Source organism: Pleurodeles waltl, chromosome 6, assembly GCF_031143425.1.
Source record: "Pleurodeles waltl isolate 20211129_DDA chromosome 6, aPleWal1.hap1.20221129, whole genome shotgun sequence".
NCBI lineage: Eukaryota > Metazoa > Chordata > Amphibia > Caudata > Salamandridae > Pleurodeles > Pleurodeles waltl.
The window spans coordinates 1,034,652,992-1,034,668,255 of record NC_090445.1 but is presented as its reverse complement, the minus strand read 5'-3'; the positions used below and the strand labels follow the sequence as shown (position 1 = coordinate 1,034,668,255).

The 15,264-nt window shown below is 48.0% G+C and overlaps 1 long non-coding RNA gene across 1 annotated transcript in view; it reads left to right on the top strand.

Annotated features, from left to right (window-relative positions):
* Window positions 1-1,871: 1,871 nt before the first annotated feature.
* The window catches only part of LOC138300515 (uncharacterized), a 31,081-nt gene continuing 17,688 nt past the window's right edge, over window positions 1,872-15,264 (top strand). The window contains exons 1-2 of the long non-coding RNA XR_011204955.1: window positions 1,872-1,931; window positions 11,511-11,579. This is a non-coding gene — a long non-coding RNA (uncharacterized lncRNA). The remainder of the gene's footprint in view (window positions 1,932-11,510; window positions 11,580-15,264) is intronic.

Below are 15,264 nucleotides of genomic sequence, written 5' to 3'. Positions count from 1 at the left end.
AAAGCTGTATTTTGTTAAGTACCCCAGCACCCACTCTGGAAGCCGTTGCAACCTGGATGAGAGAAAGCTGCCTCAAGCTCAACTCCGACAAGACTGAGCTCATCATCTTCGGAAACACCACCTCAGCTTAGGACGACTCCTGAATGAGGATGCCCACAAATGAGGCATCATCAGTGACTCCTCCTAATCCATGACCCACCAGGTAAAGTCAGTCGCCTACTCCTGCTGGCTCACACTCTGCAAACTTTGGAAGATCTTCAGATGGATCCCAGCAGACTGCCACAGGACAGTTACTCATGCCTTAGTCACATTCAAGCTTGACTCTGGCAACACACTCTTTACCTCGACTAGAAACATAAAAAAACTACAACTCATCCAGAATACCGCTGCCAGACTCATCCTGGACCTCCCACGCCGAGAAAATATCTCTCAACACCTGAGGACCCTCCACTGGCTCCCGGTCAAGAAACAAATCACCTTCAAGCTACTTATCCACACATACAAGGTCATACGCAACGCAGGACCAGCCAACCTGAACCACCGCATTTCCTTCCACACCTCCGCCAGATTTCTCTGCTCTGCCCAGCTGGCCCTGACCACCATCCCTCGCATTCGTAAAACCACAGCCGGAGGACAATCCTTCACCTATGTCGCAGCATAGAGCTGGAACAACCTCTTCTGCACCTTAGACAAAGACCATCGCTCATCAACTTCATGAAGAACCTCAATACGTGACTCTTTAGATGAGGTCCCTCCCCCCCAGCACCTTGAGACACTCACGGGTGAGTAGACACGCTTTACAAAAACTGCTTGATTGATTGAAGACAAATTCTTTGACATCTCTTAAGAGCAACACATCCAAATTGTTGTTTTGCTGTGGATAGTTTTATCGCTGTAGGCATAAAAGTGACCATATGTGATGTCATTTTGCCATTCCTGGAAACATTATGACTATGCCTACAATAGTTGAGGCCCATTATTTACACATATTGAATATTTTGGTAATGTCCTTACCATCCATGGCATAATACTCATCCATAACTGATGTGCTGAGTGCATTATTGGTAAAATTACGTCCTAACACCAGCCATTCCTTTGCTTTTATATATGCATTTGTGATGTTCTTGAAATTGTAGCTGTGCATTTCACAAGGTTTGCACTCAGAATTGTGTTCTTCCTGAACTATTTTGCTACCAATATGGCTATCATTACTTCATGATGCTGCTAAATGTATATGCAAGGCAGACGCTGTCAATGTGTAACAGCCGTGCAATTTAGTAGTTGGTAAAATTGGCAAACTGTTAGTTCTGAACCACTGAACAATACATGTATTTACAAAAATATATGCAAAGCTGATAATTGAGAAACAATTTATGAACAATTTGGAAGGGATATTGTAGAATTCTTGTGGCGAGGATTACCCGAGGCATTTATGGCATAGAAAAATAAGCACTTCCTAGGATACCCCTACTGCTACCTGGGGTCTGCCCATGTAATATTGGTGTAACATATCTCTTATTTCAATATGTAAGCTATATGTAATTGAACAGTAACAATGCTGTATGAACGTACAGGATGTATCTAGTGATTTGTATACATTTTAATGTAATTTCTGATGTTTCCCCTTGTCCTTTCCTTGGCAGCCGTAACATATCATGAAACATTTCCTTGGAAGAGGGAACGTGGAAAACGAAGTAAATGCTATGCGCATTTTAAAACCACGATCAATCACATGAAATCAAATAGCCAGACTTTTTAGGGGCAAATACAACTAAATTATTGGAAACCTTTATTTCTACTTCCTCAAAATCTCTGTAATTGAAATTAACTAATTGGAAAAAGTAATAAATTACAACACTTTTCCCTTTTTATTCTTCAGATAGAGCTGTCACAAAAGCTATGCTGGCCTTGCTCACTCTGTCACAGTCAAGGTATGTATGTATACAACCTAATTTTTAAAATTCGCTAGTGATCAGACATAGGCCCTCATTAGGACCTTGGTGGTATATACCGCCTACTGCCACTGCGACGGCCGCCAAAAGACCATCGCCGCACCTACCAGCCATCCACCATATCATGACCACAGACGGATTTCCGGCAGAAGGAAGGTGGAAATCCGGCTGTGGCCATGGCAGCGGATGGCGCCAAGCAGCACCATGCCAGTAGACCACCGCCGGCTGTATTATGAGAATTAATATGGTCTGGCCGTGTTCTGCTGGCGGACGCTGCTGCTGGAAGCAGCGTCTTGTCTCCTGCCGGAGGACCCCCTGGATCCAGGTAAGTGGGTGCTCTGAGAGGGGGGGGTGGGGGGTGTTCTGTGTGTGTGTGGGAGGTGTGGGAATGTTTGTGCATGTGTGTATGCAGGTGTGTGTTGCGTTTTGTATGTGTGTGCATGTTTGGGGGTGTGAGTGCGTGTATGTTGAGTTGTGTGAATGCATGTCAGAGTGTATGTAGATAAGTGTGTGGATGTGTGTGTGAATGGATGTATGCAGGCGTGGATGAATGTTGGAATGGGTGTGTGTATGCGTGTGTGCGTGTGTGATGGGAGGGGCGTGTATGAAGGGGGGGTCTTGAGAGGAAGGGGGGTGGGGGGGAAACCTGGGGAGGGGAGGGGGATGGGGAAGACCCCTATCAGTGACAGGGAAGGGATTCATGGCGGTATGGATCCCACAAAAACCATGGTGGTAGGCGGGGTCATAATCCCGCAGGCGGGCAAGTGACAGCCGCCGGGCTGGGGATTGAAGTCTCCAGCCCGGCGGTTGTTACCGCCGTGGCTGTCGGTGTGGTACATCGGTGGTTTGGCTTCAGCCAAACCGCCAATGTCATAATATGAAGGAAATTACCGCCAGCCTGTTGGCAGTACATTCCTCCATATTAGCGCCGACCACCGGGGTCATAATTACCCCCATAGTCTGTACATTTATTTTGACCTCAAAATGACCTTGTCAGTGATCCTTTGACATTTAAAATATTTTGATTCCAATGCTTCAAAACTAAAAGCTGGCTTGTCTTTCAGTAACCTTCTGTACGTGGCATGCCAATTTATCTTGATAAAGCCACACATTGAATATTTCTGGTACTTTTACAAAGAAGAAATTCCTTTTTCCGAGTTCCCTGTGATGAGTGTGTGACATGTTTCAACAGACTTCACCTTGAGAGGGATGACTGCAATGTGAGAAAAGTCAAATGAGGTAATATTATAACTTGACTGAAAATCTCATCTTGTTCAGGCTAGGTTGAAGCGACAATCATATAACAGTCTTTTCCCTCCTGAATTACGTGGCAGTGTTATTGTAAATGTAATAACATAAAATAGGCACACAGTTGGGACCTAGTTTCCATAAGATTTTTTTTTGTTTTCCTAATAATTTTGTCACCATTTGATAAATTTCACAAAAGTTTCAAAATGAATGAGCCAGTCACTTCAGCTGCTCTATGGAAAGTTTCAGGGTGATTCATTGAAATGAGGCTGGGAAAAAGAGGGAGTGCTAAAACACATTTTCCCAAAGCAATTTCCCATAGGGATTTTAAACATGACTACAGAAAGAACTGCTGAACAGAATTACACCAACTTTAGCAGAAAGCTTGATTCAGAAATATCTCTTTTTGATATTTGGTGTAAATCTGTTCGGTAGTTTTGGAGCTTGTAACAAAAATAAATTTATGTATATCCTGAGACATGGATCCACTGTGGTGGATCCGTAGATCCACCCGCCTAGAACCATTCTATGATTGGCTGGCAGGAACCTGAGAGAATAATTGCAGCAGCTACTTTGTCAATCAGGACATGGTTCCTGGGTCGGAAATAAAGATAAAATAGTATTGAAGGAGTCAGGATAGAGGTATTCTGACCGCATGGGGTTGATGGAGGGTCGCTGCTCATGTGCAAGAAACTACCCAAAAACGTTTATTTCGGGGCGTGTGAGGATCCTCAGATCCTCCATGGCACTCAGTGCAGCCCCCTTCATGTGAATCTGTGATTGATCAGTGGACCCAGACCCCAATTAAAAAAAATACATCCAGGCACAGACCCACTCACACACCCATTCACATACTCACACACCCACTCTCAGAGCTACTACCACACCCAGTCACAGTATAACTTTACACTCACCATGCATTGCTATATACCCCACATATTACATCAGTCATGACATCTTCTATGACATCATTGATAATATCACTGCAACATTTGCAATAAAATTATTAATGAGAAAACCGTGCTTGGCGGGGATGTGAGTTGTAGTTACCTTAAGGCATGAGTTATAATTTCTTGGGATAAGTATAACTATAACTTCTGCATTTCTGTGGTTTTGTGTGTGTCCACAATTGGCATATTTATTTTACTTCTAAGTCCCTATAAAAGTGAACTATATGTGCTGAGGGCCTGTAAATTGAACGCTACTAGTGGGCCTACAGCACTGATTGTGTTGTCCACTACCCATGTCTTTCAAACGTGTTGCAGGCCTGCCACTGCAGACACTGTGTGTGCAATTTTAAACTGCCATTTCGACCTGGCAAGTACACCCCTTTGCCAGGCCCAAATCTTCTTTTTTATTACATATATGTCACCACTAAGGTAGGCTCTAGTTAGTCCCAAGGGCACAATGCTATGTATTAAAAATGTTGGACATGTACTTTTAAATTTAACATGTCTTGGTAGTGAAAAACTGCTAAATGTGTTTTCCACTACTGTAAGTCCTATCTCTCCCGGAGGTAAACATTGTGATTACATTGAAGCATCCTTTAAGTGTAACTTTCAATTGGGTAAAAATAGAAATATGGAATTTGGTATCTCTGGACTTATGGTGAAGTCAGATTTTGAATTGTAAGTCTGAAAAAGCAGATTTTAGAAAGTTGTCATTTTCTTACTTTAACCATGCTATACCTCTGCTGTCACAAAATACACATCTGGGGTGCATGACAGCTGGGCTTTGTGCATTCATTCTAGACAGTCACACACAACAGGAGCTGGGGTGTGACATTTGCATCCTGATGGCCCATCACGAGGCTGATGGGCCATTAATTGGCTTGATGGGGTGGAGCTTGGCACTGCCTCACTCACACCTGAATAGGGCTGTGCCTCTCCCCACACAAAGAGCTGCATAATTCCCTGAAGAGTGTCTGGAGAAGGGAAGAAAGGGCAGGGTGATCTTCAAAGGCCTCTTTGAAGTCTGCCCCCCCTCTAAGGCACATTTGAGAATAAGAACTAGAACCCAAAGCTCACAACATCAGAATTCTACTGGGAGCAAGGTCACTCTTTTAGGGAAAATGACTGCTGTGCTGCTAGGAGGGACTTCCACTCTGCAACTGCATTGCTGTGTTGACCTATGGTTTGCTGTATGCTGTGCTATAGAAGGGACTGCCACTTTGTTCCTTGCTGTGCTGTGTTGGCTTGCTGCCTGCTGCTTCTTGCCTGAAGTGAAAAGGACTGGACTTGTTCCCTACAACCTTGCATCCAAGATTCTCATAGGGCTTGTTTGCTTGACCCCTGGTCTCCTGCAGGCTCAGGGACATCAAGACTGACTGCATCTCTCCTGGAACTTCTGGATTCTGCCATCTATGAGTCCTAACCTTGACTGAGGTGCTTCCCTCCAGTCCTGGTCTTCAGAAGAGGATTTTGCAGCTGATTCCTGCAAAACCGACGCTTTACCTCTAGTGCAGGAGAAATTCCAATGCATCTGTCCCTCAACGACAATGCAGAGGCTGCTTGATGACAGTGGATTCACAGCCCGCATGACTCAATGATGACGCTCTGTATGGCTCAACTACAATATATGACAATTACTTCAGTGGAGGCAATTGACAAAGCAGTGACACTACTGCTTGGAAAATACCAGCACATAGTCCCCTGCTCTGTCAAAGGTACTGTTTCAGCAGACCTTGCATGGATTCTGTAGCAGCCTAACCACTATCATGGTTGGAATGGACTTTGGATTTAAACTGGTCCCTTGCGACCTCAAGTAAGCTTTTGACTGCTATTGACTTCTAAGCACTGGTTTCACATTTATGCCCTCATTACAACCCTGGCGGTCGGTGTTAAAGTGGTTGTAATACCACCAACAGGACGGCAGGAATTACTGCCAAATTAGGACCATGGCGGAAAGACATCCGATAGACAGCTAATGTACCACACCGACCGCCAGGGCAGAAACAACAGCCACCTCGGCAGTAGCCACCTACAGCTAGACAGAAGTCAATGTTACGCCCACCATATTAAGACCAGATAACCCACCACCTTTTCCGGGGTGGTACCAATGACATCAAAAGCCTGGCGGAAACAGACCTCAGAAGGGAAAGGACTCACCATTGGAGACACAGGGAAGTAGCACGCCGCCATGAAGCCTGAGCTGTATGCCTTGCCCATGATCTTCTACGTGCTGCTCCACCATGAACACCAACGCCAGCGAAGACGACGACAGTGAGCACAGCCGCCTAGCACACAAGGGAGGGAGGGAGGAAAATGAGAGTGACACACACAAGCAGCAACCCCCCCAACACGATACACACAATCAGCTGCATTACTAAACTTTTACCCTGCAACTCGGATAAATAATGCAAGGACAAAAGGATTTGAAAAAGTGAATGCAATGAGAGCAACACATCAAGAAAAATAACAAAAAGGGACACAGCCCAGTCCACAATGTTCTTAGGCTACATGGCCACAGGCCAAACTCCAAGGCCACACATGTCACCTGCCTCAACACGGAGAGAACACTGCAGGGGTATCAGTTGGTAAATAAGCAGACACTTCAGGTGGGATGGGGGATGAGTGGCACCTCAGCCAGGAGATGGAACAAGATCACTGGTTCTGGAGGGGGCAACATGCCCTGTGCTTGGTCCTGGGGAGTGCAAGGCCACAGACTCTTGAGTGGGTGACTTGCCCACTTGCTCTGGAGGGGGCAACATGCCCTGTGATTGGTCCTGGGGAGTGCAAGGCCACAGTCTCTCGTGTGGGTGACTTGCCCACTGGTTCTGGAGGGGGCAACATGCCATGTGCTTGGTCCTGGGGAGTGCAAGGCCACAGTCTCTCAAGTGGGTGACTTGATCACTGGTTCTGGAGGGGGCCTTGTGTCCTGTGCTCTTGATCCTGGGGAGTCTTGGGTATGTGGGTGTCCTACCCACTGGTTCTGGAGGGGGGCAGCATGCCCTGTGCTCTTGATCCTGGGGAGTCATACGTATGTGGGTGTCCTACCCACTGGTCCTGGAGGGGGGCCTCGTGCCCTATGCTCTTGATCCTGGAGAGTGCAAGGTCACAGTCTCTCAGGTGGGTGTCTTACCCACTGGATTTGCAGGGGGCAGGTGGCCCACGGAGGCAGGATTATATACCATCTGCCTGCAGTGATGGCTGCTCAATGGAGGTGATGGTGCTGCTGGTGGGGGGAGGCTCCTGCCCATCCCCTGCAACCTCGAAAGGCTGCCCACTGGAGGTGGTGGTGCTGCTGGGAGGAGGCTCCTGCCCATCCCCTGCAACCTCGGATGGCTGCACAACCATGGTTGGTGGTGGGGGCTCCATCACAGTTCCTGCCCCATGCCAATTGCTCTTCCTGCATGCTGGTGCAGGCTCCTTGCTCTTCCTGGCAGCTGGGGAAGGCTCTCTTCCCTTCTTAGCAGCTGCTGCAGGCTCCTTTGTCTTCCTGGAAGCTGGGGCAGGCTCATTCACCTTTTTAGCAGCTGCTGGGGCAGGCTCCTTGCTCTTTCTGGCAGCTGTGGCAGGCTCCTTTCCTTCTTGCCTGCTGGGGCAGGTTCCTTGCTGTTTCTGGCAGCTGGGGAATGCTCCTTTCCCTTGAGGCTGCCTGGTGCAGGCTTCTTCACCTTCAGGACATGTGGCCTGGATCCTTTTCCACCATGAGTGGGTGTGGTGACGACTGGGCCCGTGGACTGAGTGACTGATGTGCTTGGCTGGGTTCTTCCCCCCCGGGCCATACATGCAGGATGGGGGAGGGGTAGGGAAGAGGGCAATGGTGAACAGGAACAGTTTTTAGGGACATTGGGGTGGGAACAGGGAGAAGGAATGGGAGTGGAGGAAGAGTGAGTGGTTGTTGAAGGTGTCTGCTGATTTTGGGTGCAGGTGCATGGGCTGGATGCTGTTGTGAGATGGATGGCTGTTGGGTGTCTGTGTGCTTGTGGCTGTGAACATTAGGAAGGGGGGGACAGCCACAGTGGGAGAGGACACATGGGAAGTGTGCATGGCTGTTGTGGGGGTGTCTGCCAGTGAGGTGTGTGTTCTGCTTGGTGTGGTGATGATGCTGGTAGTGGATGATGTTGTAGTGCATGCAGGTGTAAGTGTAGATGGAACTGGGAGGGAGGTGGAGGAAGAGGAGGGGGAGACAGTGAAAATAGTGGATGTTGGTGTGTCTGTATCTGGATGGTGTTTGTGTGAGTGCCTGTGGGATGAAGTGCTGTGCTTGTGTTTCTCTGTACCACTCTTGTGTGTTGTCTTGTGTGCATGCTCATCTCCCTGGGTGTTTAGGATAGGTTGGGGTTGAGGAGAATGGGACTGGGAAGAGGAAGTTGAAGGGGGAGGGTGGAAACAGGGACAATGGCTGCCATCAGAGAGGAGGCCAGAGCCTGGATCAATCTCTGTTGGGCTGCCAATCTAGTGTGAATGGCCCCCAGGAATGCATTAGTCTGTTTCATATGGGCTGCCAGCCCCTGGATGGCATTCACAATGGTTGACTGTCCTACAGAGATGGATCTCAGGAGGTCAATAGCCTCCTCATTCATGGCAGCAGCGCTCACTGGGGCAGGGCCTGAGGTGCCTGGGGCAAAGGAGATGTCCACCCTCCTGGGTGAGCGGGCACGGGCAGGAGGCGGCTGTACCTGTAGCTGGGGTGGTCACAGAGTTGTCTGTCACCACCAGGGAGCTTCCATCGGAAGTGGTATCTGTGTCAGATTTATCGTCTCCAGTTTCCACTGTGGTGCTCCCCTCACCCTCCGTCCCACTGTGACCTCAGCGTCAGTTGACTCTGCCTCCTGGGTCCTGTGGGATGCAGCTCCCTCTCTCACTGGTGCCTCTGCTCCTCCACCAGATGATGCTAATGCACATAAGGACAGGGTGGCAAAGCAATAAGAGGGGGAAGAGACAAAGGATACACTTGGTCAATGGCTGCACCAACACCACCGTTGGCGTACACAGCACCCTCACACACAGGGAACAGACCTACGCAATATGCCATAGCACTACCAGAGAAACAGTTAGCAGCCAAGGCATGGGAAGGAGCACACTCTGCCAAATGCAGCACACCTGGAACCCACGCAGCCCTGACCAGTAGTGGATGCCTACTAGCTAGGTTGCAAGATTTTTCTTCTGAACCCTAGCCACCAGGGAACCAACGTGCAATGTCAGGCCTGGCCTAGGGGCACCCACTGACACACATTCCCCACCCGGATACCACCCTACGATGCGCAAGTTGTAATGGTGGGCACTGTACTCACCTCCTTCTGACTGCTGTGAGGCCCTCAAACGCCCATCCAGCTCAGGATAGGCCACACCAGTATGTGGGCCATCAGGGGGGTCAGGTTTCAACGGGCACCCCTTCCTTGTTGGGAGGCCATCCCCAGCTGGGCCTTCGCCATCTTCTGTGCCCAGCGTCTCAGGTCCACACACCGTTTGTGACAGTGGGTGCTCCGCCTGACGTAGACCCCCAGGGTCCGCACGTCCTTGGCGATGGCACACCATATACCCTTCTTTTGATGGGCACTGACCTGCAGAGGAAATACACAGGAAAATAGAATTAGTCAAACAATCCTGCCTGTTACACTTATGGCCCACTATACCCCTTCACATCACCATTTACACACACAAGGCCCAGCACACAACCAATACGCCGCCCAGAGGACATCCACCCACCCCCTTACATGAGGCCTTCATACACACCACTCCAAGCATTCATGACACATGCATGTATACTCACCTGTTGGTCTGGAGGCCCATACAGCAGTCCATTCTGGGGTAGGACCCCATCCCCCAGTCTCTCCAACTCTGTGAAGTGGGGGGCCCTTTCCCCAGTCAAACGGACCATGGTAGGTTCCAGACACAGGTCACAGCAGCACATGAAGCGTAGGTCCTTTCCTGTTGAAGGTCAGGTAGCAAGTGAGGGATGAGATAGAAAATGGCGGTCATGTCTGCGGCGGTGTATACCGTCACCGCCGGTATAGATCACCATTGGCCACTGTAACCCATAAGGCCCCATGTTAACCAATGAGGAGTTGCACAGCAGTTCCCGACCGCCTCCTGCAACGGTGCACAACGTCAGCGGAATTACCTCACTTCTACCTGTCCCTCCACACAGGACAGGCGGATGCCATTTCAGGGGGAGTGGCAGGCTCTGGGTAATTGCTGCGTCACTGGTGAAATTAGGACATACTGTACTAATCGCACTTACCCATTACAAGTTACCTGCATGCAAAGTTCTGTTGTAGCCCCATTGTTCAGTTTTGTGACCAGCTCCTCACTCTTTTGCTCCATAGATTGCTACCGCTGTGGATGAATAGGAGATGGAGACATAGCCCTGTGTACAGACCCCTGGTGGACTTGGCAACAGTGGAGGACAGGAACATTATCCTCACCAATAGACTTGATAGGGCCACAATCACAGAACTGTGTGCCCAATTGGAGCCTGACCTGATATCTACTATCCGACACCCCACTGGGATCCCTCCTCTTGAGCAAGTTCTATCAGTTCTATCAGTGCTCCATTTCCTGGCAAATGGTTCTTTCCAAGTGACAGTGGGGGTTGGCAGCAGGAATGTCACAGCCAATGTTCTCAATAGTGTTAACAAGAGTGTTGTCTGCCCTCATTAACACGTGCAGCTACATTGTATTTCCCCAGGTTGAGGATTTGGCCACAGTGAAGGCAGAGTTCTATGCAATGGGAAATATCCCCAACATAATTGGGGTGATTGATGGAACACATATTGCATTTGCCCACCCCCATCAGAATGAACAGATGTTCAAAAATCATAAGTTTCCACTCTATGAATGTACAGATGGTGTGCATGGCGGACCAGTACATCTCCCACGTCAGTGCATGATGCCTTTATCCTGAGGAATAGCAGCATCCCAAATGTGATGGCCCAACTATAGAGGTACAGGGTGTGGCTAATAGGTGAGCCCTAGTTCACACCCCATAGATGTTGGAGTGTGGAATTACGGTTGACCAGCGATGTGAAAAATAAAGTACATAAAACAATGTTGGAATGGAAGAATGAGGGATGTGAGAAGAGTAAAAGGAGTGAAAAAAGGGAAGAGTGGAGAGAGAAAAGAATGGAGGTTTTGGGTACATTCCAGTGTGTTCCTGTGGTAAGTGCATGTGGCAGGTCGAACAGTATGAAGACCACTGAAGCGTTGTTTAGTTAGTGGTAAGTGGTTTATTGTTTTTAGTTATACTGGAAGTAGGGAATGTTAACAAAACCACAAGTGTTATTGTCTTTCTGAGTCGCATTGTTCTTCTTTCGTATCTTTTCCCCAGGTTCGTGATTGTATGTTCATGCTCCTTGTTTTACAGGTAACCCATCTGCCTTGCTCGCTCGTCGTAGTCCAGGGTGATGCCGGAAATAGAAGGGAGAACACTAAGGTAAGTATTGAATTTTAATTGGGGTTCTTCCCTTTCTCTTATCTCTGGACTGGGAGGCGGTAAACACAAAAGGAGGGGGTTGGTGCCGGTGAGGAGTGATTTAGGAAATAGTGTGAACACATCTATTCTTAGTGTAACAATAAGTGACACTGGTGATATAATTGTAGTGCCCTTTCTTCCACCTCCCTTTCCAACCCTCCTCTATGACCCCTTCCCAGTCCCCTTTTCTCCAATTTCCCTTCTTTTTGTCCAAAAGGACCGTACCTTGTTTAGCCACGACCCTCCAGGGTCGTGGCTGGCTTGGTAGTGTTCCTCCTGCTGGTCCCCTGGTTCCAGGCTCTGGGGCTCTTCTTCTTTCTCTCCTCCCTCCTGCTCCTCGTCTGCTTCTCTCCTCGTCCTCTGTTCCTCCTTGCTCTTCTTCTGCCTCGTGGTCTCCTTGTTCCTCTCGCTCTCCCTTCCTCCCAGCGCGTCTCCCTCTTGTGTGTGTCCAGCCCGGGAAACCGACGTCGTTTCCCGGGCAACGCCGTCCCGCCTGCCACGCTCGGGCCGCGTCTCCCCGGCAACGGGAAGACGCGGAAATGACGAATCGGCCGCGGCCGATACGTCATCCTCCTCACTTGTAGCCGGGATCGCCCGGCTACATACCTCTCCCCATGAAAGGTCCTGCTCGAGGACCGTAGCAGAGTCTGGGAATCGAGATGAATAATCAGCCGGGGCCTGTTGGCGACCTGGGATGTGACGGACCTGAAAGGAAAACGGTTGCAGTTCAAGGAACCATCGTAGAATCCGAGAATTGGTATCCTTATGGGCAGACAACCACGTGAGGGGAGCATGATCCGTAAAAAGGATGAAGGGTCGGCCTAGAAGGTAATATTGTAAGGTATCCACGGCCCATTTTATGGCCAAACATTCTTTTTCAATAGTCGGATAGTGTTGTTCCCGGGGAAACAGCTTCCTACTGACGTATACTACTGGATGATCCCTACCGTCCCCGTCGGGTTGGGCCAATACTCCCCCTAACCCCACATCTGAGGCATCAGTATAGAGATGAAAAGGTTTCGAAAAATCCGGGCATCGGAGTATTGGGTCTTTGGTTAGGTAGGATTTTAGTTGGTCAAAGCTGGTTTTCTGTTGGTCCGAAAAGGGTGCTAGTCTATTAGGATGGGATTTAGACAGAAGGTCCGTGAGAGGGGCGGCCAATGTAGAATAATCAGGTATGAATCTTCTATAGTAGCCTACTAACCCTAGGAAGGATCGTAACTCTTTCTTTGTTGTCGGTTTAGGTGCATTTAGGATGGCCTCTACTTTTTGTGTTTGAGGTTTTAGGTTCCCTTGACTAATGTTGTAGCCCAAGTATGATATGTCGGGTGTGCCTATGATGCACTTTTTAGGATTGGCAGTTAATCCAGCGGTGATAAGAGTGTGGAAAACCTGGTGTAAATGTTTGAGATGATCGTTCCAGGTTTCACTAAAAATCACTACATCGTCTAGGTAGGCTGCTGCAAAAGACTGAAAGGGTTTTAAGAGTTTATCCATTAACCTTTGAAATGTAGCTGGTGCTCCATGGAGACCAAATGGTAGCACAGTGAACTGATAAAGACCGGACTGGGTGGCGAACGCTGTTTTCTCTTTATCCTCTGTGGCTAAGGGAATCTGCCAATACCCTTTTGTCAAATCTAAGGTAGTCATATATTTGGCTTTTCCTAGTTTCTCTAATACGTCATCAACTCTGGGTATAGGATATGTGTCAAACATGGAGTTTTCGTTAAGTTTCCTAAAATCAATACAGAATCTAATAGTACCATCGGGTTTTGGCACCAAAACAACCGGGGAGCACCAGGGACTATTTGACGGTTCAATCACCCCTTGTTCTAACATTTTCTGTATTTCAGCCTCCATAATCTGTTTCCTCGCCTCAGGAATACGATACGGCCGTAACCTCACAATTTTCCCTGGTGTGGTTCTTATTTTATGGGTTATCAAGGTGGTTTTACCTGGTACTGCTGAAAAAAAATCCCGGAAGTTTTCTAGTAAGCTGTATACCTGTTCCTTTTCTGATTTTGTTAAAGTTTCCTTTACTGTGGGTAGATCTTCCCCGTTACTGTGTTTGGTTGGACAGAACTCAATACTTGATTTATTATTTGGACATAGGAATCCTGCCAACACTCCGGCAGTGTTCGAGGGGTCTGGTTCTTCCCATTTTTTAAGGAGATTTATGTGATAAATCTGTGATTTCTGGGGAGTGTTTGATAATTCAACCAGGTAGGTAACCGGAGATACTGCTCTTATTATCTTATAGGGCCCCTGCCATTTGGCGATTAGTTTTTGTTCTGAGGTTGGACGCATTATTAAAACCTTATCTCCTGGTTGTAAAACCCTTAACTTGCTCCCTCGGTCATAATATTGTTTTTGAATGGTTTGAGCTTGTTCCATATTCACTTTGACCGCGTCCCATAGACCTTGTATCTGCGACCTTAAATTGTGGGCATATTCTAGAAGGGGCCTCCCCCCTTCTTCTGCCTCTTCCTCCCAGGTTTCGATGGCCATGTCAAGAAGAGATCTCGGCTGTCTTCCGAACACCAGCTCGAATGGGCTGTGACCAGTAGAGGACTGTTCATGTGTTCGAATAGCGTATAATACTAAGGGTAATTTTTGATCCCAGTCTCTCCCTGACTCTTCCATCAATTTTTTTAGTAAGGTTTTTATTGTTCGGTTCTATCGTTCCTCTAGTCCATACGTCTGTGGATGATATACCGAGGTATGGATTTGGGAAATACCTAAGGTCTTACATACTTGATTCATGAGAGTGGACATAAAAGGAGTCCCCTGGTCGGTGAGTATTTCATGCGGGAACCCAACTCGGGAAAAAATGTTTATCATTGCCTGGGCCACTGTCTTAGTTGTCATACTTTTTAAGGGAACAGCCTCAGGGTATCGTGTGGCATAGTCGACCAGGACTAGGATATATGTGTGACCCTTTGTGGACGGTACTACAGGCCCAATCAGGTCCATTCCTATCCTACTGAATGGGATGTCTGATGGGTAGGGGCATCAGAGGTGCTTTCTTAGGTCTACCGGGTTCAGTGAGTTGGCATCTGGGACATTGGGAACAATATTTCCGTATGTGGGCAAACACTCCCGGCCAATAGAACCGTCTAAGGAGATATTCTTCTGTTTTTTCCCTCCCATAATGACCTCCCCCGGGTTGACAATGTGCCATCGTTAGGACCTGATTTCTATAATGATCGGGTACCACTAATTGTCGTTTATGTTCTCCGGTACCAGTAGTGGTTATGCGATATAAGAGGTTTTTCTTAATGAGGAAGTAGGGACCCACCTCTTCGGTTTCTTCTTCTCTGGCCGACTTCCAGGCGTGGGCGAGAGAAGAATCTTCTCTTTGCTGATGGAGAAAACTGACAGGGACTTCATGGGTTTCTGCAATAATGCCTGTGTTCGATCCTGATCTCTCTTTTCCCAAGTACTTAAATTTTTCTACTCGTTTCTCTCTGCGTGATAACTTCCTACGGATTGTGGGGCTTTCTATACTGCTATCAGAAAAAGGAGCGTCTCTCCACCAATCCTGTGTCAGTTTGGGTTGTCGAACATAATCCAGTATTTCTTGGAAATGTTCATAATCTGTTCCAATGATACACTCCTCAATCAGATTGGTCATTATACCCATCGG